Raw genomic sequence first — 23949 nt, 5'->3', positions numbered from 1 at the left:
CTCATTAGGAATTAAATGTTTATATGATCTTTTTAAACCGGAATTCATTTGTATTCAAAATTAAATGATGTTTCTTTGGAATTAAAGCTCTCATGTAAACGTGGCAACTGTGTTAGTGCTGAAATCTATAGCTTCCTCTTTTTCCTATAATTTTTTGTGCTGTTGTGTGTGTTGTAAGCTCAACTTTATATACTGTAGCTCTATCAGTGAGTGCGTATACATGCACATCAATAACCCGGTTATTAGCCATACCCCGGTTATGTCAGTATTCAGGTTACTGCGTATACATGCCGGGATACTCATATCCGCGTATACATGATCAAATGGAGTATCCCGGTTTCTTGACATAATCTTACAAATGCGCAGGCGCAAAAATTAACTTAAATCAATTTCATAAACCAGGAAAAATACAAACCGTGAGCTCCTTTAACATAAGAAGCTAAGGAGCTACGAGATCTCCCACAATCCACTGTGCAGATTCTTCATTAAAATCTTCTGCATAAATAAACTCAACTTTACAACATATAAACCATAAACACTATAGACACATCAGCCCGTTTGATCAGATAATTCAGCTGTGATCACATTTGTTTACGTTTTACAGAAATGAAACTTAAGACCGTAGGCTAATTAGCATAAACTGTTAGCGGCGATAAAAACAACTCGCTCCTTAACCGGGTTACTGAAACCGGGTTACTGCGTTTACATGCACCATCAAGAAACCGGGATACTCAAAAAACCCGATCATAACCGGGTTACTGATGTGCATGTATACGCACTCAGTATTAACTTCAGTTCAAACTGTATTTGTCTCCAAGGGGCCGAGATTAAAAATAAAAAGTGTCTTTACCTCTTCAAGTTCAAGTACAATCGCATTTCAAATAGAGCAGCTTCACCGAGCAGAACCTGGACGACTGAAGGGGAGAGTCAGGGAGGAGGAGGAGGTTCAGAGTCAACTTCAAAAACTCCTAATTATGAGTTTTACACTGCTAATTATGTCTATTAAACTCATAATTACGAGCTTAAAAGTCATAATTACGAGTTTAAAAGACATAATTATGAGTTTAAAAGTCATAAGTCATAGGAGTTTTCGAAGTGGACTCTGCTCTCGCCATGAAAACACATGAGCTGGTGCGATCATTTTACTGTAGAAAAGCCAAGTATGAACCCACTACAAGTAAAAATGTGTAGTTATCTTTAGGGATTTAACACTAACCAAAATACCGTGATATCATATCGTCAAAGTTGTCACAATAATATCGTGGACCATCACGTTATATCGAATTACAAGCCTCTTTACTTAAATTAAAAGTTATGGTGCAGCAATAACTAAAAAAAAAATAGAACTACATAGACCATGATCCTTTGCTCCATTTCAGTGCAAACTACAAGAAGAAATAACAGTTCTAACACTTTTAAGTCTTTGGATTAAGTCTTGTCAAGGTATTTTAAGAGGAAAAAGTCTCATATTAACAGTTTTGTTAACCTCCACAAAATAAATAAATATCGTACCGAGAGATTTGAATATTTTTACATCCCTAATCTTGAGCTTTCCCACGATATCGCAATAAATATCGTACCATGAGGTTCATACCCTGACGATATTGTATTGTGAGACTTGGATATTATTTTACTAATTCACTTCACACTGTATCTAAATTATTTGCCATGTGTTTTAGACTTTATGTGAGTTTTTTTTTTTATTTACTGACAGAAATTTGCTTCCATAAATATATTTTACTACCCAATAAGTAATTTTTTTCAGTGCAGTTGTAATAGTTTTGTTTTGTTTGTTGTTTTTTAACCACAAAGCTGCTAATCCACCTAGTTTACACATAATTTGCCAAAAAGTACTATACACAACACTATTAAAACACCATACAGATTTAAGTAGCAAAAGGCGAGCTGATTTAGTGTTTAGTTCCAGTTTAAACAGCGTCAGTGTGTGGAGCTTTGTGTTTGGCCCGTCAGGATGAGTGTGTGTGACACCAGAACACGGGGGCCTCCGCACAGACCTGTCAAACAAATGCGATGATTCTGTTTGGAAACTGTCAACAACTCCACAAAAGGACCATGGAAGCAATTATCCCCCAAGAACAAAACTGTCACGCCACCTCTGCTCCCCTCGTGTTTACCACAGTCACTGGCTTTGTGCTCGATCGCAAATCACATCTCTGAGTTTTCAGCGATGCCGTGACGCTGTTTACTCATCAACAGCAGGTTTGTTTCATCCGCTAATTTGTTTAAAGCTTCACTGTGTAGTTTTTTAAGGCCCAAAATAGTCTAAACTGAAAGCATGCTTTGTTTTTTGTTTTGTTTTTGTTCATTTTGGATGTTTTTACAGAGCTGAAAAACACAGAAAAGCATCTGTAGTTCTTCTTTGGCTTGCATCTCCACAAACCTGGCCCCAAAGTTTTGAAGTAATGTATAACTTTAATTTCCATGGAATTGTCAAGTGTCACCTCCAGAAAGTTACAGAGTGCTGCTTTAAAGGTTCTATATTATTGTTTTTCAATATAAAACCAAAAATAAACGAAAAAACAACAGTTTTTGGTTTTGTCTCCAAAACCAAAATGAAAAAACAGACAATGATTAGTTTTTTCAGTTTGCGATTTTGAGTTTAAATGAAGAATGGAAAAAACAGATAAAGGTAATTTTACGTGACTTCCATGACTGCGATGCCGGACTTTTGCGCCAAATACGAACTGAACCAGGACTGAACCAGGTCCAGGACCAGAGCGGATTCCAAGCTTTGACTCCGAGCCTCTGCACGGTCCGAGCCTCAGCTTCGAGCTCCGGCCCCTGGGCTCTGAGCCCCCGGTCTGGTCCTGGTCTGGTCCTGGTCTCAGTCCCGCTCTAGTCCTGGTCTGGTCTCAGTCTCGGTCTGGTTCCGGTCTCAGTCCTGCTCTGGTCCTGGTCTGGGTCTCAGTCCCGCTCTGGTCCTGGTCTGGTCTCAGTCTCGGTCTGGTCCCGGTCTCAGTCCTGCTCTGGTCCTGGTCCCGGTCTCAGTCTCGGTCTGGTGCCGCTCTGGTCCCGGTCTGGTCTCAGTCTCGGTCTGGTCCCGGTCTCAGTCTCGGTCGTCTTGGTCCTGGTCCGGTCTCAGTCTCGGTCTGGTCCCGGTCTCAGTCCTGGTCTGGTTCTGGTCTGGTCCCGGTCCTGGATCAGTCCTGGTTCAGTTCTGCATCGTAGTTTAAGTCAAGTAAACGGGAAACGGTCGTTATCCATTTTTTCCATTTTTCATTTAAAACGAATCATTATCTGTTTTTTCATTTTGGTTTTGGAGACAAATAATGAAGAAAACTGTTGTTTTTTCGTTTTCTTATTTTTGTTTTTATATTGAAAAATGAATGAACAAATAATACACAGATAAAAAAAACAGACCTGGAGTTGTGTTTTGTTTCATTCACACAATAGTGTTTTTGACGATTCCATTACCAAAATAATCCATATGATTCTAGTGAAGGTGTATGGACGTCCTGTATTACCTCATGACATCACTAGGTGGAACGGTGCATGTGTGAGAGAAGAACTCAGCCTAAATCTGCAGGGTTTGTGTGTTAAACATGTGCAAAAGAAAGAAAAAAAAAGCACAACTCCAGGTCTGGTTCGTGTAAAACTGTTCTTTCATTTTTCTGTTTTAGTGTCAAACAAAAAAACAGATTTCGACGTCTATTTCCAATACTTAATTAAAAGTTTATTTCAGATAAAACCAATCAAAAAACAGTCATCGTTCCCATTTCAATTTTGATATTTTATTATTCTCCGCTTCTTTTATAGTGTCACGTTTACTTTCGCGTCTTAGAAAATCATCGTTGAACTCCATGACGAGAAACACGAAACACTAGGGGTTTAACGATATCCAAGTCTCACGATACGATATCGTCACGGTATGAACCTCACGTTACGATATTTATTACGATATCGTGAGGACGCTCATGATTAGAGGTGTAACAATATCCAAATTTCTCGGTACGATATTTTCACGATATACATCTCACTGTTCGATATTTATTGCGATATTTTGTGGAGGCTAAACAGATAAAACTGTTAATGTCACTTTTTCCTCTTAAAATGCCTTGACAAGACTTAACCCAAAGACTTAAAAGTGCTTAGAACTGTTATTTCTTCTTGTAGTCTGCACTGAAATGGAGCAAAGGATCATGGTCTATGTAGTTCTCTGTCTTTTTTTAGCTGTTGCTGCACCATAACTCTTCATTTAAGCAAAGAGACTTGTAATTCGATATATACTGTGATGGTCCAGGATATTATTGTGAGAACTTTGACGATACGATATCACGATATTACGATATTTCAGTTATTGTTACATGCCTAGGAAGCGGCGATAAACTCCTTTGTTCAGCAGAACGTCCGGGTCAAATGAACCAGAGAGAATAAAATATCAAAACTGAAATAGTCACTGTTTGTTAGACTGTTTTTTGATTGGTGTTTTTTTTTTTTTTTGGCATTAAAACTGAGTAATGAAATAACAAACCCATTTTTTCCCCATTTTACTGCTTATCGTTCTTAATTGAAATTTAAAAGAACGAATGGTACAAGGACCAGGTGTGTTTGTGTTGAGGAAACAACATTATAACTTCGATTAAAAGTGTAACATAGACCCTTTCATGGTCTTGCAAATTAATCCAAACAATTGCCTCTGCGCAGAACGGTAGCAGACTTGTTCCAGTGAAGTCAGCCAGTTTCATATCCGTTTTCCATCTCTCAAAGAAACAAAAAATTGGAAAAAAAAAAAATGACTTAACTACAAAAATATAATACAGTGAAGAATACAAAATGTTCTGCCATAGTACATTTTTGTTTACAGCAGATTTGAATAAAACAAAAGAGCAGGGGCACTTGGTAAGTTTTTGCTTTTTTTTCCAAAACAACAGATGGTGCAGAGGTTGGAGACTAAACAAGGAAAATTATGCACACACACACACACACACACACACACAAATGATAACGCAACTCCAAAAAGAAGGAAACGACAACTAGAAATGAACTTAAATTTCCACTTTGCAAACACTCAAGCAGCTTTTGTTGGTTAAAGGGCCCAAATCCTGATCTTTGTTATAATGTTTTCCTCATCACAAACAGACCTGGAGCTGTGTTTTGTTTCTTTCACACATGTTTAACACACAAATCCTGCATATTTAGGCTGAGCTCTTCTCTCAAACTGAAAACACACTGTTCCACCTTGTGATGTCATGCAGTAATACAAGAAAGGCTCCGCTGTGTTTTTAAACGCCATACACCTTCACTGGAATCATTTCAGCCAACTACTCTAAAGCTGAACTAAAGGTAAAAGGAGCTGTTAACTTGAAAACTATCACTTCATGACATCACAAGGTGGGACAGAACATTTTGAGCTGTGGAGATGTGGTTAGCCTAATAATAAAGTGTTACTCAGACGCATGTGAATGAAACCGAATACATCCCCAGGTCTGTTTTGGAGGAGGTAACAAAAATTCTAACGTGATTTGAATTTCTCAAGAGTCAAAAGCCTAATACAGACCCTCGAATTTTAGCCTTAAAAATAAAAAAAAATTGAAATTTAGACAGCCAAAAGTTGATCCTCACTAGGGGTGTGCTAAAATATTGAAATATCGATAAATCGTATCATTTAATGTCATGATACAGTATCGATATCGTGGACTGCTGTGTCGATATATCGCCAAAAGGATTTTTATTGAACCGTATCGAAACGATTTGAAATACATGGAATGATATCGAATCGTAAGCACACTTTATTGAGATGCATATTGTATCGTGGCCTATGTATTGAAGTATGTATCGTATTGTGGCCTATGCATCGAGATATGTATCATATCATGGCCTATGTATCGAGATATGTATCATATCGTGGCCTATGTATCAAGATATGTATCGTATCGTAGCCTATGTATCGAGATAAGTATATCATGGCCTATGCATCGAGATATGTATCGTATCATGGCCTCTGTATCGAGATATGTATCGTATCGTGGCCTATGTATGGAGATATGTATCGAGGTATGTATCGTGTCATGGCCTATGTATCGAGATATGTATCGTATCGTGGCCTATGTATGGAGATATGTATCAAGATATGTATCGTATCGTGGCCTATGTATCGAGATATGTATCGTATCGTGGCCTATGTATGGAGATATGTATCATATCATGGCCTATGTATCAAGATATGTATCGTATCGTGGCCTCTGTATCGAGATATGTATCGTATCGTGGCCTATGTATCGAGATATGTATCGTATCGTGGCCTATGTATGGAGATATGTATCATATCATGGCCTATGTATCAAGATATGTATCGTATCGTGGCCTCTGTATCGAGATATGTATCGTATCATGGCCCATGTATCGAGGTATGTATCGAATCGTGGACTATGTATCAAGATATGTATCGAATCGTGGACTATGTATCGAGATAAGTATCATATCATGGCCTATGTATCAAGATATGTATCATACCGGCAATTTATGACTGATTCCCAGCTCTAATCCTTGCTTTTCCTAACGTCGTCATACCACTACTGACAACAACTAGCATGCTAACAGCACACAAGCCTTATTTTACGGTTCGCAGACAATAGAAAGGCTTTATAATTACATTCAGGCAACACTCAGCGGCCTCATTTTGACCCCAACAGCTGCTTTCACAATATATCTGTACCGCAGCGAGACAATTTGACTTGATTGCGTGAAAAAATCTGGTTAGAGCTTCTTTAATCCAACAGAAAAAAACACAAAGGTGGTTTTGTCAGAGGAGAAGTGCGGCCTGAAGACTGTAATAGCGTTGGACTACAGAGCATCATTACAGCTGAAGTCTAAGTGCTGTAATTAAACTGTTCGCATTCGGGATTGTTCGGAGAAAGTTCTTGGACAAAAACGGAGCCAGCGTTTCACTGAAAGCTCCGTCTTCATTTAACCTTTGACTGCTCTGCGAAAACTCCACCTCTGCAATTACAGAAGACGCATTGTGCCTGTGTTTGCCATTTTGTTATAATCTATGACGCCTGTGAATCATTATGTTATATTTTGGACATTTTAATTCACAATATTCATCTAAAACGACATGAAGAAATCAGTAGAATTGTGGTGCCCGATGGAAGCAGATTTTTTTCACGCAATCAAGTCAAATTGTCTCGCTGCGGTACAGAAATATTGTGAAAGCAGCTGTTAGGGTCAAAATAAGACCACTGTGTGTTGTCTGTATCGAAGTATAAAGCGTTAAAATATAAAGCTTGTGTGCTGTTCGCATGCTAGTTGTTGCCGTAAACGTCATCACAACAAAGCACCATGCGGCTGTTGGCTCTTCCAATGGATCTGCACAACATGATTTTTTTTTGTGCCAAAATGACTACATGACTACGCCAAATTCTACACGTATCACCGATTAAGAAAACTAAATTGTAGAAGGAAGTAAGTACAGAGCAGTGGGCATGTTGATGAGAAGGGGAGTTGTTCGGCAAAATGACCACTGTTACTTCAAAACTGTAATGTGTTATTTATGACTTTCAAAGTAATTTGTAACATTATAATATTACTGTATTTAACATGTAAAATATGATACGACTATTACAGCACTTTAACTTATTCTCAACAAAATAAACCAGGTCTAAACAGGTCTGAACCAGGACTAAACCAGGACCAAACCAAGACTAAACCAGGACTGAACCAGGACTGAACCAGGACTGAACCAGGACTGAACCAGGACTAAACCAGGACCAAACCAAGACCAAACCAAGATCAAACCAGGACCAAACCAGGACTAAACCAGATCTAAACCAGGACTAAACCAGATCTATACCAGGACTAAACCAGGACTGAACCAGGACCAAACCAGGACTAAACCAGGACCAAACCAGGACCAAACCAAGACCAAACCAGGACTAAACCAAGACCAAACCAGGACTAAACCAGGGCCAAACCAGGACCAAACCAAGACCAAACCAGGACTAAACCAGATCTATACCAGGTCTAAACCAGGACTAAACCAGGACCAAACCAGTACTAAACCAGGTCTAAACCAGGACTAAACCAGGACTAAACCAGGACTAAACCAGGACTAAACCAGGACCAAACCAGGTCTAAACCAGGACTACCTCAGATCCGCAGACTGAAAGTCTGTCCAAGTACCAGGAGCTAGTTTAGACCTGGTTCAGTCCTGGATTAGACCTGGTTCAGTCCTGGATTAGACCTGGTTCAGTCCTGGATTAGACCTGGTTCAGTCCTGGATTAGACCTGGTTCAGTCCTGGATTAGACCTGGTTCAGTCCTGGATTAGACCTGGTTCAGTCCTGGATTAGACCTGGTTCAGTCCTGGTTTAGACCTGGTTCAGTCCTGGATTAGACCTGTCTTAGTCCTGGTTTCTTCTGCTCAATAAAAACTGCCTGTGAAGTGATGATGTATTTTTGACAGTCGAGTCGCATCTGTGAAAAATCGTAAATTTTCATTTCGTGATTGTAATTCTTGATGTTGTAACTTTTTAACTCATATTCTGACAGATAAAATACACACAACACATTTTCTGTACGACTGGACTCATTGTAAAGTTTACAAATATTTACTTTACATTCACCTACAGACAAATATGCACAGATTTCTATCCTACGCACATGAACAATTCTGAAAGTCATTTTTGAAACAGTTTGCGGAACGTTCTCTCCCTCGTTCAGAACTTACGAAACCCCGCCGTCTCTGACCCCTCCCTCGGAAATAACCCGTCTTAGGGCTTTACCTGTTTACCATTATTCAGCGCTCCCCTGGACATGTGGAGCCCATGTGTGACCACTCGTTCGCAGCCTCACCGTGCCGAGCGATCGCTTTGAATCACTCCGGCCCAAATGGGAAGAGCGTTGGAAGCTTTGGCTGCCTGTTCCACTGGTGTTTAGAAGCGATCCATCTCTGCTCATTCTAATCTCTAATGAGGTTTTAATACGGACTCGGTCTGTCCAAACTATGCATGTAATTATCAGCTGTTATTTAACCTTTTGCAGGCTCTTCTGGTGTTGTCACGATACGAAAATGTCAAACTTGATACGAGGCAGTAGGCTGGATACACAAAACAGATTCCAATCCCGTGATGAAAATAAAAACGCTCTTTATTTAGATAATAAAGTGTGAGTTTATGGAGTGAGGAAGCTTTCGGAAATATTCATGTGCGTAGGATAGAAACCAGTGCGTATTTGGCTGTAGTTGAGCCTAAAATAAATATTCGTAAACTCTCGAATGAGTCCAGTCGTACAGAAAATGTTTTGTGTGTATTTTATCCTTGAAGAATTATAATCACGAAATTAAAATTTACGATTACGCTTCCTTCAGTACGAATACGAATTCACAGACACGACTTTACTGTCAAAAATATGTCTGCTTAGACCTGGTTTAGTCCTGGTTTAAACCTGGTTTAGTCCTGGTTTAGATTTGGTTTAGATCTGGTTTAGATCTGGTTCAGTCCTGGTTCGGGCCTGTTTTAGTCCTGTTCAGTCCTGGTTGAGTCCTGGTTCTGTCCTGGTTTAGATCTGGTTTACTTATGGTTTAGTCCTAGTGTAGTCCTGGTTCAGTCCTGGTTTAGATCTGGTTTAGTCCTGGTTCTGTCATGGATCAGTCGTCCTGGTTTAGTCCTGATTCAGTCCTGGTTTAGACTTGGTTTAGATCTGGTTTAGTCCTGGTTTAGATTTGGTTTAGATCTGGTTCAGACCTAGTTCAGTCCTGGTTTATACCTGGCTCTGTCCTGGTTTAGTCCTGGTTTAGATCTGGTGTAGTCCTGGTTTAGATCTGGTGTAGTCCTGGTTTAGACTTGGTTTAGTCCTAGTTCAGTCCTGTTTTAGTCCAAGTTCAGCTCTGCTTTAGTTCTCCTGGTTCAGTCCTGGTGTAATTCTGGTTTAGACCTAGTTTAGACCTGGTTTAGTCCTAGTTCGGTCCTGTCTTAGTCCTAGTTTAGTCCTGGTTTAGTTTCCATGGATACTTTATGTCATTGCTCTGTCTGGTTCAGTCCTGGTTCAGTCCTGGTTCAGTCCTGGTTCAGTCCTGGTTCAGTCCTGGTTCAGTCCTGGTTCAGTCTGGTTTCATCTGCTCAATAAAAACTGCCTGTGAAGTGATGACATATTTTTAACAATTGAGTTGCATCTGTGAAGAAAACATGATCGTAAATTTTCATTTTGTGATTGTAATTCTTGATGTTGTAACTTTTCAATTCATATTCTGATGGATAAAATGCACACAACACATTTTATGTACAACTGGACTCACTGTAGAATTTACAAATATTTACGTTCAACTACAGACAAATATGCAGATTTCTATTCTACGCACATGAATATTTCTGAAAGCTACTAGTTATTTTGAAACAGTTTACAGAACATCCTAATTATTCACCAGAATGAATTTATAAGGACTTTTCACAACTTTCAGAGACCAGAGCAGAGTTCAAATAGCATGCTAACACGCACTTCCTGATAAGTGGCTAATAAAACGCTTTATAATTAGATGCAGACAGCACACAACGGACTATTTTGACACTGCGTGCATTGCGTAACTTTTCTAGTCTGATTCATCAGCTGGTTTCACTTCGTGGAAACTGTCTGACCTCACAGCAATAGGATTCATTCGCTCAACAGTAGGTGGGTACTTTTTTATTTAACCAATCGCTGCTCTTTGGTCGTGACGTATGTAATGCGCCAAATCCCATAAGAAGAAGGACAATAACGTCTTTCTCCTTGATAAAATTCACCAAACATTCTCTTTGTTTCGGCTTTAAATCCTCGATCTCGGGAATCGTTGCCAACACAGAATGTCTGTCTTCGTCTACATCCATCTCGACGCTTTGTTTACTGTTGTGCTGTTCCATAAAAGGGACCCAGACAGACGCTTGAGTTTGACGTCATGGCTTCACAGCTCTTCACTGATAAGTCAGTTCATGGTCTACAACTTCTAAGATTGTTGCCAACAGTTTAGTGCAGGGGTGTCTAACATATGGCCTTGGGGCCAGATCCGGCCCTCCAAGACTTTTAATCTAGCCCTCGGTGGATTTTCTACTAAAATATTTAATTATATTTTCTATTAAAATATTGATAGCACTTTGTCTAGCACAAAGCAGTCGTCTTAAAGGACGATTTTGACGAATGAGAAAAGTGGAAAGTGCAGGATTTTCCAAGAAAATTTGACTTATTCCTATTTGCATACAAGTTCATGTTAAAACATTGTGTTTTTCTTAAAGTTTCAGGTTGTTGTAAAAGAAAGAGTTCATCAATTAAAAAAGATTTCTGTAATAGATTTGCGTTTCTCTGCACAAATATTTGAACTTATTGTTATTTTTGGACTATATATTCGAATGAATTTTCTGATCCGGTCCCTTTGGGATCAAAGTAGGTTGGATACGGCCCCCGGACCAAAATGAGTTTGACACCCCTGGTTTAGTGTTTTCTGATTCCTGACTTAGTCGCTGGAGAGAAATGAAATTGAGCCGAAGCACTAAGTGGCTATAACTTTTCTGGTGAAGCCGTCAAATGCTTTTCTCAATGGAGATGTTATTGCTGTGTCTGGAATGTTTCACAGTGTGGCATTAAACCTTTCTATCTTCATGGAGACCAAACCAGACCGAGTTACAGGAAAGGCGACTCCACTCAGTCAGAACGCCTGTTTTTCTAGGTATTTTTGAGCTATAAAACCACTTGTAACTGAATAAATATAAGGTAGAACTGTTTAAAGTCATACTGTGGAACATTCTAGGCACAGCAATGACATAGCTATAGAAACCCCCAACCAAAAAATTACACAGCGCACCTCTAACAAATTGCTAAATAAACATCACTTCCTAGTTGCTATATTTTCAAGTTTATGAACTGGCAACCGAGCGACTGATTTCACTGGAAGATAAAAAAGAATGTGGTTTTATTAAATGAGATGATCTTTTCCCAAATGTGTCATGTTGAATTTGTGTGGGTCCAGCGCTCTGCCAGCTCTGATCTGTCTGTATCACTGGAGGAGCGCCGGCTTTGTCAAACAGGCTCAGACTATAAAGAAAAGACTCTGAACCGGGGCCAAAGTCCTGACGCTTTTGGACGGAAAAATAAAGAGTGTGGGAAAAACGGGGGAGCTGGTGTTGATCTGATTAGTGCCGTGAAAATTGGTGCAAAAATACTAATTAAAGTTGCACTGGGTGACTTTTTGGTTGGTGGTTCTGCCCGGAATGTTCCACAGTGTGACATTAAACAGCTCTACCTTACATTTATTCAATTATAGATGGTTTTACGGTTCAAGAAATACCTCAAAAAAACAGAGATTCTGACTGTGAGTGGGTTCGGCTCTCCGCAGATCTGACCTGTAATGCAGCAGTTACAAACTAGCTGCCATTAGAAAACACTCAAAAAAAAAAATCAAACTCCTAAACTGGTCCATGAACGCTCGGACTGATCACAGACTCCGGAAAATGTGCTGCTTAAATCCGCGATTTCACGAGTTTTAAGAAAATATAAAACTTTTTGACAGTGTTTGCGAATGCCAAACTTTCCACCATAGAAATACACGTAGAACAACCCCCGTGTGATGTCACTGCAAAGTATCAATAGCAAACACAAGCACAATAGGTCTTCTTTAAATGCTAGTTATGATTTTGAGGTGGTTTTATGCAACATTTTGAGGAGTTTTTCCGATTCAAATGCAGTGTTGGGACTAACGCGTTATAAAAGTTAAAAAAAATAGTCATATTTTACTCGATACAAATGTCAGTAACACGCGTCACAGTGCATTTTTAACCTGGATTGAGGTGGGTTTTTTTGGTTTTCTTCATGCAAATTCGCTAAAATTCCCTGCGATATCAGCAGTGGTGAAACGGCGGAGATGCGCCGGTGTAGACCGTCAGGTGACCGCAGGCGAAGGGACCAGCAGAACTCCACGCTCCACGGGGCTAAACACAGCTGACGCCCGATCACACTTTACAGACGCCCTGTTCCATGGACTCGAGGTTCTCTCAGGGGCGGTCCTAGATTCCAAGTTCTACTCCAAGATTAGTCCTGGTTTAGTCCTGATTTAGTCCTTATTTAGACCTGGGTCAGTTCTGGTTTAGACCTGGTTTAGTCCTGGTTCAGTTCTGGTTTAGTCCTAGTTTACTCCTGGTTTAGACCTAGTTTAGTCCTGGTTTAGACCTAGTTTTAGTCCTGGTTTAGATCTAGTTTAGTCCTGGTTTAGACCTAGTTTAGTCCTGGTTTAGACCTAGTTTAGTCCTGGTTTAGACCTAGTTTAGTCCTGGTTTAGACTTAGTTTAGTCCTGGTTTAGACCTAGTTTAGTCCTGGTTTAGACCTAGTTTAGTCCTGGTTTAGATCTAGTTTAGTCCTGGTTTAGACATAGTTTAGTCTTGGTTTAGTCCTGGTTTAGACTTAGTTTAGTCATGGTTTAGTCCTGGTTTAGACTTAGTTTAGTCTTAGTTTAGTCTTGGTTTAGTCCTGGTTTAGACTTAGTTTAGTCCTGGTTTAGACTTAGTTTAGTCCTGGTTTAGACTTTCTAGTTTAGTCCTGGTTTAGACTTAGTTTAGTCCTGGTTTAGACTTAGTTTAGTCCTGGTTTAGACTTAGTTTAGTCCTGGTTTAGACTTAGTTTAGTCTTGGTTTAGTCCTGGTTTAGTCCTGATTTAGACCTAGTTTAGTCCTGGTTTAGTCCTGGTTTAGACTTAGTTTAGTCCTGGTTCAGTCTTAGTTTAATCCTGGTTTGTTCCTGATTCAGTTTTAGTTTAGTCCTGGTTTAGTCCTGGTTCTTAGTTTTGTCTTGGTTCAGTCTTAGTTTAGTCCTGGTTTAGTCCTGGTTCAGTCTTAGTTTAGTACTGGTTTAGTTCCTGGTTCAGTTTTAGTTTAGTCCTGGTTTAGTCCTGGTTCAGTTTTAGTTTAGTCCTGGTTTGTTCCTGGTTCAGTCCATATCGGGCACAAAAGTTCAGCATCTTCACAGTTATTTTGGTGTAATAGTCGTGTAATGTTTTACATTTTAAACACAGTAATATTGTAATGTTACAAATCACTTTGAAATGACAGTAACAAGTCATAAATAAATAGCACATTACAGTTTTAAAGTAACTTGCCCAACAGTGTTTGCGAATGCCGAACTTTCCACCATAGAGCTACACGTAGAACACCCCCAGCCTGATGTCATAAGGTCTTCTTTAAATGCTAGTTACGTTTTTGAGGTGCAAATAATCGAGTTTATACATGGGTTTAATAAACCCGGTTTATGCAACATTTTGAGGAGTTTTTCCCATTCAAATGACATATCTTGTTTGACGTTGTTAATCTCTATGGCAACAGTCCAGTTTTTTGTTATGAAACCTACCTGGACGGCGGAGAGATTACACAACCGCTCTAATTTCTTAACATTCTCAAACCCATAAATACGTACAGATAACGCTGAAAGACGGATCACATCTCCACACATCTGATTCACTGATATCACTTTAATAGGTTTTGGTCCATCACATCTGCTGCCCACATTTTCCACTCAAAAAAAAAAGAGTTTATGTGAAAAAGAACAACTTGTGTGATAGTTAAACCCTCCCATACACACACCACATGTCGCTGTATCTTTTCCCATCTTTCTACTTTGACCTATTGTGAAAAATATCAAATAAATAGCCTGGTTCAATGAATAAACGATGGAATAATGGGTTTTTTTTTTGAGGTCTCGGTATTTATCATCTAGACCATTTCTTGGCACTAGTGGGAATTTTGTGTCCTTGTTTTGTACTTCCATTACATTTGAGATGTTGGGGGTCACATAAGAAACTTGTGTGAGTCAGTTTAAAGGCGCTGTACCTCATATTTACTCTCTTCAAACACAAAAAAGTTATTCTGAACATTGACTCTATAAGTGAGCACGGGCGAGCTTCAGCTGGCTCTGATTCACTTTCTATTGCAAAACCGTCACCCCTTTCTCCGTAATTGCTTCTGTCAGGCTTCTAATTTTTGTCTTAAAATGTTCATATTAACCCTCTCTACATGCTCCTGGTGTTTTTATTTCCCAATTTTGTCCCTGAATCAAAAGATGAACATTAAAGGTTGTATGGAGGATTTTTTGTTTTGTTTCAGATTGTCATTGAAACGTTAAAATACCATTACAGAGATGCAGCAGCCTTGTAATTATGATGACCAAAAAAAAAAAAAAGAAGGAAAATCTGTCAACTGTGGACGTAGTGAGGGCAGATAAACATCAGCCAATAGAAAACAAGGCTGCCTCATTTTCTATTGGCTGTTAGGTTGTCAATCAAACTCCCTACGTTTCTAGTGTAACTGACTCATTGACGCGCGGGGATTACGTGGTTTATGCAGCGGTTCTTAGAGGCTTTTTGAAACTGTCGCTTCATCGCAGTTCGCACAAAGTTTGTTGCGATGGCGGACGAGAATCCATGACCAGTTCGCCGCAAAAGAAAGTCCGTTTTCGAGATCGCTGAAAGAAGAAGAGAAGGGGAAAAGGAGCAAAGCCAAACTGAGGTGATTCTTGGAGATTCCTTCCAGCGACTGAAGCAGACGAAGGTCGCTAAATTATTTCTAGACAAGTCACTTCAACAGTAATTCCGAACGCCCACTGGCTGTAAACATGTGTGATTTCTAGAGTAAAGAGGCGGGAGGAGATGTTTCTACTGAGGGAGCTGTGGAGGAGGAACATTTGAAAAAGAACTGTCGCTGTAGTTCTCTTCCCTTAAAAAATCCTCTATACAACCTTTAAGGCTACGTTTATATGATGAAGGTCTGAACAGAAGATGCAAAAGTGGCGTCGTGTTTTCACTTTTTAATCCACGTTTAGACGAAATCTGCGTGCATACAGTAACGCAAAAGTGTCTGAAAGTCGATTGTGTATGTTTGTACTTAAAGCAACAAGGGCGTCTTTGGACATACAGAAGTTTTCACGCCACCATTTTCATCAGCTACTTCTTCCACAAAGTTGTCCCACCATCGACTGGTTCTCCAGGTCTCGTCCATATCCGTCTGAATCGCCTGAAACGAACTGGTGCTTCCAGAATTTGACAGAGGTGATTGCAGATCCTTCTCTGTTCACTGCAGATTCTGTACATTTGTTGTTTTACCTGCTGTAAGTTTATTAGAGCTGTCAGAGCAGCTTGTTTCTGTGTACTGTATGTATGTGACGTAAACGTGTACACGACCTGAGCAGATCTGACCAGAGTTTTGCGTCTTGGGCAGTGTAGACGGAAACACTATGGAGGAGCGTAATCAACTTTTCAGATTTTTGAGTTTTTAAGCTCCAAAAACGGCGTCACCATCTAAACAAAAGGCACTCCCGATAAAATATTTTGTCGTTTTTACCCACAAGCGTCTTCGTGTAAACAGGTCCCAGTAACAGACCAATGAGGCGCCTTCTGGTTGCTCCTGCTAGTGTTCGCAACATGTTTGATTGACAGCGTTGCAAAGCATCCACACCCCTGGTTTGACAAGGGGCGGACACTCAGCAACATGTTTCTTTGTCGGAGCTGCTAACACTTGCGGCGCGATCTTGGAGAAAGTAATGGAATTACAGGGCATTATCTTCAACTGCCTCGCTCTTAATACCTGCATGAAGTTGGCCCCCCATCAAACGCAAACCTACACAAAAACTATGTCAGTCGTTTGTGCTGTTTTTTCTGCTGCAAAAAGTTTAGTTTGTACTGCTTTAGTTTTGGAGATTTTAACAATTATTTTATAGGTCAAATTAGGGTCAGCTTGCACCCGGGAAGCTTCAAAATGCTTCAAACTTGCACAAAATGGTTTGTGCTGCCAAAAATTTAGTTTGTGCGATTATGGTTCTTAAGATATTAGCAGTTTTATTTTGGCTGATGGCGTCATCCAGCCCCTCAAAATGTTAAATAGCCTCAAAGCAGGCAGAAAATTATACAAAATATTTAACTTTTCCACAGCCTGAGATCATTTATCTTCACTAGTTTTGCGGAGTTTTGCTAAACAAACTAAAATTTTGCTGGACAAAACAACACAAACGAAGCACAAACAACATTTTGGTCTGTTTTAGAGCATTTTGAAGCTTCCTGGGGACTGGCCGACCCCAACTTGACCTATAAAAGAATCATTAATATGTCCAAAACGACTGCAGCACAAACAAAACTTTTGCAGCACAAAACATCACAAAGGATTGACATAAATTTTGTGTAGGTTTGCATTTGATGGGGGCCAACTTCACAGAGGTGCTCACAATTGTTTTTTTGGTTGCTATGATACCGTTGTAACTTCAGCCTCGATGAGCTTCATTTGACTGAAGCCGAATGATGAGTTTCTAATCGCTTTTAACGACTTTCAGAACCCAGAGTGGTCACGGTAAAGCTAACAACAACTAACACGCTAACCGCACACTTCCTGATTCTGCACAGTTGACTTATTTTGACCTCAAGAGCTGCTAATGAAACATTTCGGTACTGGGGCAAGACACATTTTGAAATTAACACTAGTATTTTGTGCATTTATGAATCAGTTTACGGGGATTATTCTGCTTTAGGGTTTTTGTGCAAGCGACATAAAGTAGTCTCAATATTCTGTAGCTTTTTATCGCACTTTAAAATCTTATATTGTGTCAAAAACCGAATAAAATGAGTTAAACTAAGTGAAGCCACTTAAACTACCACAGGACTAGATGTGTTTTTTCCATTACTGTTTTTGGGTCATTAAAAGTCCAGATGTTGACTTAGACTGGACATTCCAATATTAACACCACACCAGAGTGAAACAGTGGACTTTTAATTAGGACAAGGACAAAGAGAAAATAAACGACCGAAAACGTAATGGTTCAGTTTGTGTCATCTAGAGTTCTGTCCTGGTTTGGCCCTGTTCAGTCGTCACGTAAGCCTGGTTAAGCGCATTATAGCTACACTAAGTCACTTTTTGGTGCGAGGTTTGCTTCCTGCTTCTCACCATTGTATTTCCTGGAATGTTCCACAGTATTCTGTTGCGCATAGCTGACAGGTTTAGCAAAACAAAGCTAGGATGCACTGGTTCAGAGCTCAAGACTGCACCGTCCCACAATATTTAGAATTTTACTAATGTTAAACCAATGAAGTTTTTTTAGTTTTTGTTTTTTTAGATACTTTACACTAAACGCTGTGTTAAAAATCTGCTTTTTTGTTGTTGTTTTTTTAGCTTTTTATGATGTTATAGTTGTTTCCTCTTCTCGTTTACTCTCTCGATGTTTTAGTTCGAGTGATTTGTTCATGTTTGAGCGATGATTAATTGGTTATTATCGACAGCAGCTCAGTTGGTAGAGCGTTTGTCCACTGATCTGGATGTTGGTTCAAATCCAACCAACAAAAAAAAAAAGAAATCACTGGTAGAGTGGTCAGATCCACTGGCCCACGGGTTGATGGTGCAATTCCAGCTCCCACACATGAATGCTGTTGTTGTGTGCGCGGGCAAGACACTTAACCCACCTCATCCCCAGTGTCCGCATACTCTGTTGTGTGAATGTTAATTCATGTTAATATAATTGTGTGAAAATATTGTCCTGAAAACAGCGCCGTCGCAACTTAATAATAACCCTGATTTTACTACATAGAAACAGTCTGACCTTGCAGTGTTCGCTCGACGGTAGGAGGGCACTTTTTTTAGTATTTACCAATCGCTGCTATTTGGTCATGACGTATGTAATGCGCCTCTAACAAGGTTAACTGGTATATTAAGCTTTTCCCAAATCCCGTAGGAAGAAGGGCAATAATGTCTCAATCTCGGGAATCGTTGATAACACAGAATGTATGGCTCTTCGCTGATTGGCTGGTACCCAAACTTGCACTTCCAGGGTTCTTGCAAACCGTCTAGTGCACAGGTGTCAAACATGAGGCCCGGGGGCCAGATCCGGCCCTCCAAGACTTTTAATGTGGCCCTTGGGTGATTTTCTACTAAAATATTTTAATTATATTTTCTATTAAAATATTGGTAATTTTTCTGCGGTGCTTATCATAAGCAGCGTCTCCAGCGTCTCTGTACGTGGCCCCTCCCACCAGAGCAGCACAAATGAAGACTTGTCTCTTTCCAAACGCTCTTAAAGGACGATCGTTTTGACTGTTGACCGTGACACCCTCATCAGCAAAATGTCCAACATGAGAAAAGTGGAGCCGAGTGCAGGATTTTCCAAGAAAAATTGACTTATTCCTATTTGCATACAAGTTAATGTTAAAACATTGTGTTGAAATTGAATTTTTCTTGAAGTTTCAGGTTGTTCATAATATTATAAATTTTGTAAAAGAAAGAGTTCATCAATTAAAAAAGATTTCTGTAATAGATTTGCGTTTCTCTGCACAAATATTTGAACTTATTGTTATTTTTGGGGTTTATATGACATGAGTTTTCTGATCCGGCCCCTTTGGGATCAAAGTCGGTTGGATACGGCCCCTGGACCAAAATGAGTTTGACACCCCTGCTCTAGTGTATTCTGATTCCTGACCTAGTCGCTGGAGAGAAATGTCACCCCGACCAAGGAACAAAAAAGGAACCTTTGATAAAAATGGAAATGCTGCCTCTCTGACAATTAGACGTCAGTGTTTGAGTGGCAGCATGTCACGGTCCTTTGGAGGTGCCGACTCTTTATTGTGATGACGTTTATGGTGACGTCAGCTCCCACACCACAATTTTCTAACACAGAATTCTGTGAACTTGTTTCTTTTTTAAGTAATTTTAAATGAATATTGCAATAAAAAAAAATTTAAAAAGTAAATTATAACAATGATCCACAAGTGTCAGATTATAACTATAGATTATACCAGACACAAGTGCAAATAGGTACGCTTTAATACTATAGTGTGATAAATGTGTTTACCAATAGTGACCCAGAAACTTCTCAGGTTGGTCCATGTTTCTATTTATTACTTTTTTAACACGTTTTAAAGGTTTTTGCTACTGCATCTTTATGGACATTTGACACTCTTTCTTCAAACATGACAGATTTCCACAGCAACAGTATCTGGACTTTTGTATTTAAAGTAAATCTTACAATCTTACTTTACAATGCCAGCCTCCTTTTTAACTCAAATGACTCGTTATGCAACAAAACCACCAAAGCACAATCTTCATTCTGAAACCCCTCCACTGACAATGGCAGTAAAGCTGGATCTGGCTCAGATCCGGAGCTAACTGCCCCCAAAATGGCCCTCGCTTACATCGGCCTAATAAAATCAAACTGCTACTTAATCAGACGAGTGCGTTTCCATGTGTTTTCAATGGGGCATACATTTACCCTACAAGGCCTGAAATCTGCTGCAACGTCATTCGGCCAATCAGGGACGAGCTCGCGGTCACATGACCTTTTACGGCTTTGAGATGTCAACAAAACCCGAGCTCGTAACTGTTTTTGCACAAATCCTGGACTTCTTCACTGTTGTTCATATTATGTCATGAGTGTAATGGCTTTAAATTGCTCTAACTTTCACCACTTTTACTGTCACAATTTAAACATGGTACGCCCTGGAGCGAGCTTTTTCTTTTTTTTTTTTTCTTTTGTCCTTTACTTCTAGGACAAAAGTGCAGAAGTTGAACTCTCTCCCAAAACCCACTCTTAGTAAAATATGATGAGACAGATGCCAGGGTGAAACTGCCAGCTGCACAAAAGTCTTTTCATGTTCGCTGTTGGGCAGAATTCTTAAGTAATGGGTTTTCGGAATGATAAAACGCTGCTGTTGCTATAGTGATTAACAATTTAAAACAATATATATACAATGAGGTGATCAAAATGTTGCGTATCAGAGGCGGTGAGGCAATGAAAAACCTTTGTGAAAGCCTGATCTGCTCACATCTCCGAGGCTAAACAGGGCAGAGCATGATTGGTACTTGGACTGAAAATTGCTGGGATTACCACAGGTGCCACAGTGGGGCAGTAGTAGTGGCAAAAGCTGTTCTTGTGTCCTTAGGCAAGACATTTCACCCACATTGCCCATACGAATGTGGTGTGTGAGTGTCGGTGGTGGTCAGAGAGGCCGATGGCACCGACTGGCAGCTTCACGTCTGTCAGTTTGTCCCAGGGCAGCTGTGGCTAAAGGATTATCTTACCGCCGCTGAGTGTGGAGTGAGTGAATAATGCTATAAAAGTGCTATATATAAATTAAATGTATCAAAGGCGTAAGTTTGCATAGGGACGGTGGGGACATGTCGCAACCAGTATTCAAATACAAATAAAGGTGGTGATCTAAATATGTTGTTTGTAGAAAAAAAAAGAAAGAAGAAGATATAAATAATCTTTAAAAGTGAATTTCCCTATGAATCTGGAGTCGGAATAGGGATGTGGGGGCATGTCACAACCAATATCTGGGGAAGACAAAATAATCCCTACCAATATTTGACACTTTATTTTAATAAACAGAAATATAAATTTATTCCAATATTTTTCCAAACTCAATAGTATTAATTTAACATGTTTTAGTTCATTTGTTTTTTAGACGTTCTGAGATGTGTTCAGTGATATGACGACAGGGTTACTCCTGCCGCTGTTTCATTGGCTGCAACAGGGTGATGTCATTAGTGGAGCCAGGAGCCTAAACTGGGGAAGCGGCAGGACAGGGCCGCACCTGAAGGCAAGGCAAGTTTATTTGTATAGCACAATTCGTACACAAAGTAATTCAAAGTGCTTTACAGAATAAGAAATATATTAAAATCACAATAAAAACTAATCAAAACATAAATAATCATAAAGATTAAAATTAGAAGAGTGCGGAATGAGAACCTTTCTTTCATAGGCACAGTGAAACAGAACCGTTTTGAGCCTGGATTTAAACAGAGTCAAAGTAGAGTCTGTCTCACATGTTCAGACTGTTCCAGGTTTTAGCTGCGTGAACCTGAAACGCTGACTCCCCTCGCTTAGTCTTGCCTCTGGGCACCAGCAGGAGGCCGGTCCCTGAGCTCCTCAGACTGCGAGATGGTTCATATGACACTAACATGTCACCAATGTACTTTACACAAGCAGAGCTGCTTTAAAGTCTCTGAGCCACAGGAAGCCAGTGCAGAGACCAGAGCACAGGACTTATGTGCTCGTACTTCCTACCTACACCTGAAGATGTCGGCTTGAGCAGCGTGAGTGAAGACGCTGCACCAACATTTTCAAAAGGAACTTACTCTGCTTCATCTTCAATTAAACTTGTCTTATAACGAGTTGCCACGGACAATATTCCATGGAAAAATGTTTGGACATGACCTCACAAATATGTCATCACCAACAAGCAAAGAGAAATCTGCTACAACCATCTACATCACTGTTTATCCACTAAAGAATCATCTTAGAAGGACGATGGACACAAACTGAAAAATGAAACCACCTTTTCACTTATTTTGGACCTGCCCAGACTCTGTGTGTTTTTGGAAGGAATTCAGAAAACATATAAACAACTTCTTCTCCCGTTTGACCCTTTCTTATGAAGATGTGCTGTTTGGTTTGCTGGAAAAAATATTTTTAATTCATCTGTTAATCAAGTAAACTACCAGTTGGTTTCATGAGACCAAAGCTGAGACCAAACCTACGCCCTTGAAATGTTTTATTATAATTTTAAACATTTGCAATATATTTTAAATATATAAACATAATCTGAATTAAAGTTGAACTATGCAGGTTTTCTGGTAAAGGTTATTGCATGGTCTGGGATATCTGGGTTTAAGTATTAGCTGAGCTTTGTCGGTAAATGTTTTCAAATGTGGTTAAACTTTTTGCCAGTTTCTATTTGATGCAGAAAAGCTCATAATGACAAACATACAAACCGTAAACCAGGTCACAACATCTGTGTTCAAACAACTCCTACAGAGAGCTCTTGACTCAATCTCAACCACCTCATTCCGAACCATTTATGACTTACTGCTTCCTGCTGCAACATTTTAAGGACCCTTTCCCAAAATATATCAAGTTTAGTTTTAAATTACAACGGACCTAATGTACGGAAGCCGAGAGGGGTCACAACAAACGCAAACAAATACAAATGCGACGACACAACAAAAAGCCACAACACACCAAAAAATGCCACAACGGAAGTGACCGCGGGACTCTATTTTCCGACGGACCGATCAAGCGGCAAGTGAAGAAGAAGAAATACAACGTGAAAAGTAAAGGAAGGAAGCTGGAGACGTAAGTAGAAGTAATTTATTGTTTTATCATTATTCGTTTCACGTTGTAGTTCTTCTTCTTCACTTGCCGCTTGATTGGTCTGTCGGAAAATAGAGTCCCGCGGTCACTTCCGCTGTGGCTTTTTAATGTGTTGTGGCTTTTTAATGTGTTGTGGCATTTGCGTTTGTGTTGTGGCATTTGCATTAAAATACAGTCACACAGTAATTTCCGTTGTGGCTTTTTTTGGTGTGTTGTGGCTTTTTAATATGTTGCGGCATTTTAATAGTTGCGGCATTTGCGTTTGTGTTGTGGCGTTTGTATTTGTTGTGGCGTTTGCATTAAAATAGAGTTACGCAGTAATTTCTGTTGTGGCTTTTTTTGGTGTGTTGTGGCTTTTTAATGTGTTGCGGCATTTGCGTTTGTGTTGTGGCGTTTGTATTTGTTGTGGCGTTTGCATTAAAACAGAGTTCCGCAGTAATTTCCGTTGTGGCTTTTTTTGGTGTGTTGTGGCTTTTTAATGTGTTGTGGCTTTTTGATGTGTTGTGACTTTTTAATGTGTTGCGGCATTTGCGTTTGTGTTGTGGCGTTTGCATTAAAACAGAGTTCCGCAGTAATTTCCGTTGTGGCTTTTTTTGGTGTGTTGTGGCTTTTTAATGTGTTGTGTCTTTTTAATGTGTTGCTGCATTTGCATTTGCGTTTGTGTTGTGGTGTTTATATTTGTTGCGGCGTTTGCATTAAAATAGAGTCCCGCGGTCACTTCTGTTGTGGCTTTTTTTGGTGTGTTGTGGCTTTTGTATTTGTTGCGGCGTTCGCGTTTGTTGTGACCCCTCTCGGCTTCCGTACTAACGCCTCACGCTTCTGAAACCCACGGAAAACTCGGCAGAAGTGAACACGAGCCGA

General features: G+C 39.8%; 1 protein-coding gene across 1 annotated transcript in view; it reads right to left on the bottom strand.

Moving 5' to 3' along the window:
• The window catches only part of pdlim5a (PDZ and LIM domain 5a), a 209212-nt gene that overhangs the window by 119101 nt on the left and 66162 nt on the right, over positions 1–23949 (bottom strand).

This window comes from Boleophthalmus pectinirostris, unplaced genomic scaffold, assembly GCF_026225935.1.
Source record: "Boleophthalmus pectinirostris isolate CB_2022bp ecotype Guang Dong unplaced genomic scaffold, ASM2622593v1 HiC_scaffold_4, whole genome shotgun sequence".
Lineage (NCBI taxonomy): Eukaryota > Metazoa > Chordata > Actinopteri > Gobiiformes > Gobiidae > Boleophthalmus > Boleophthalmus pectinirostris.
This window is presented reverse-complemented; position numbering and strand designations above follow the sequence as displayed.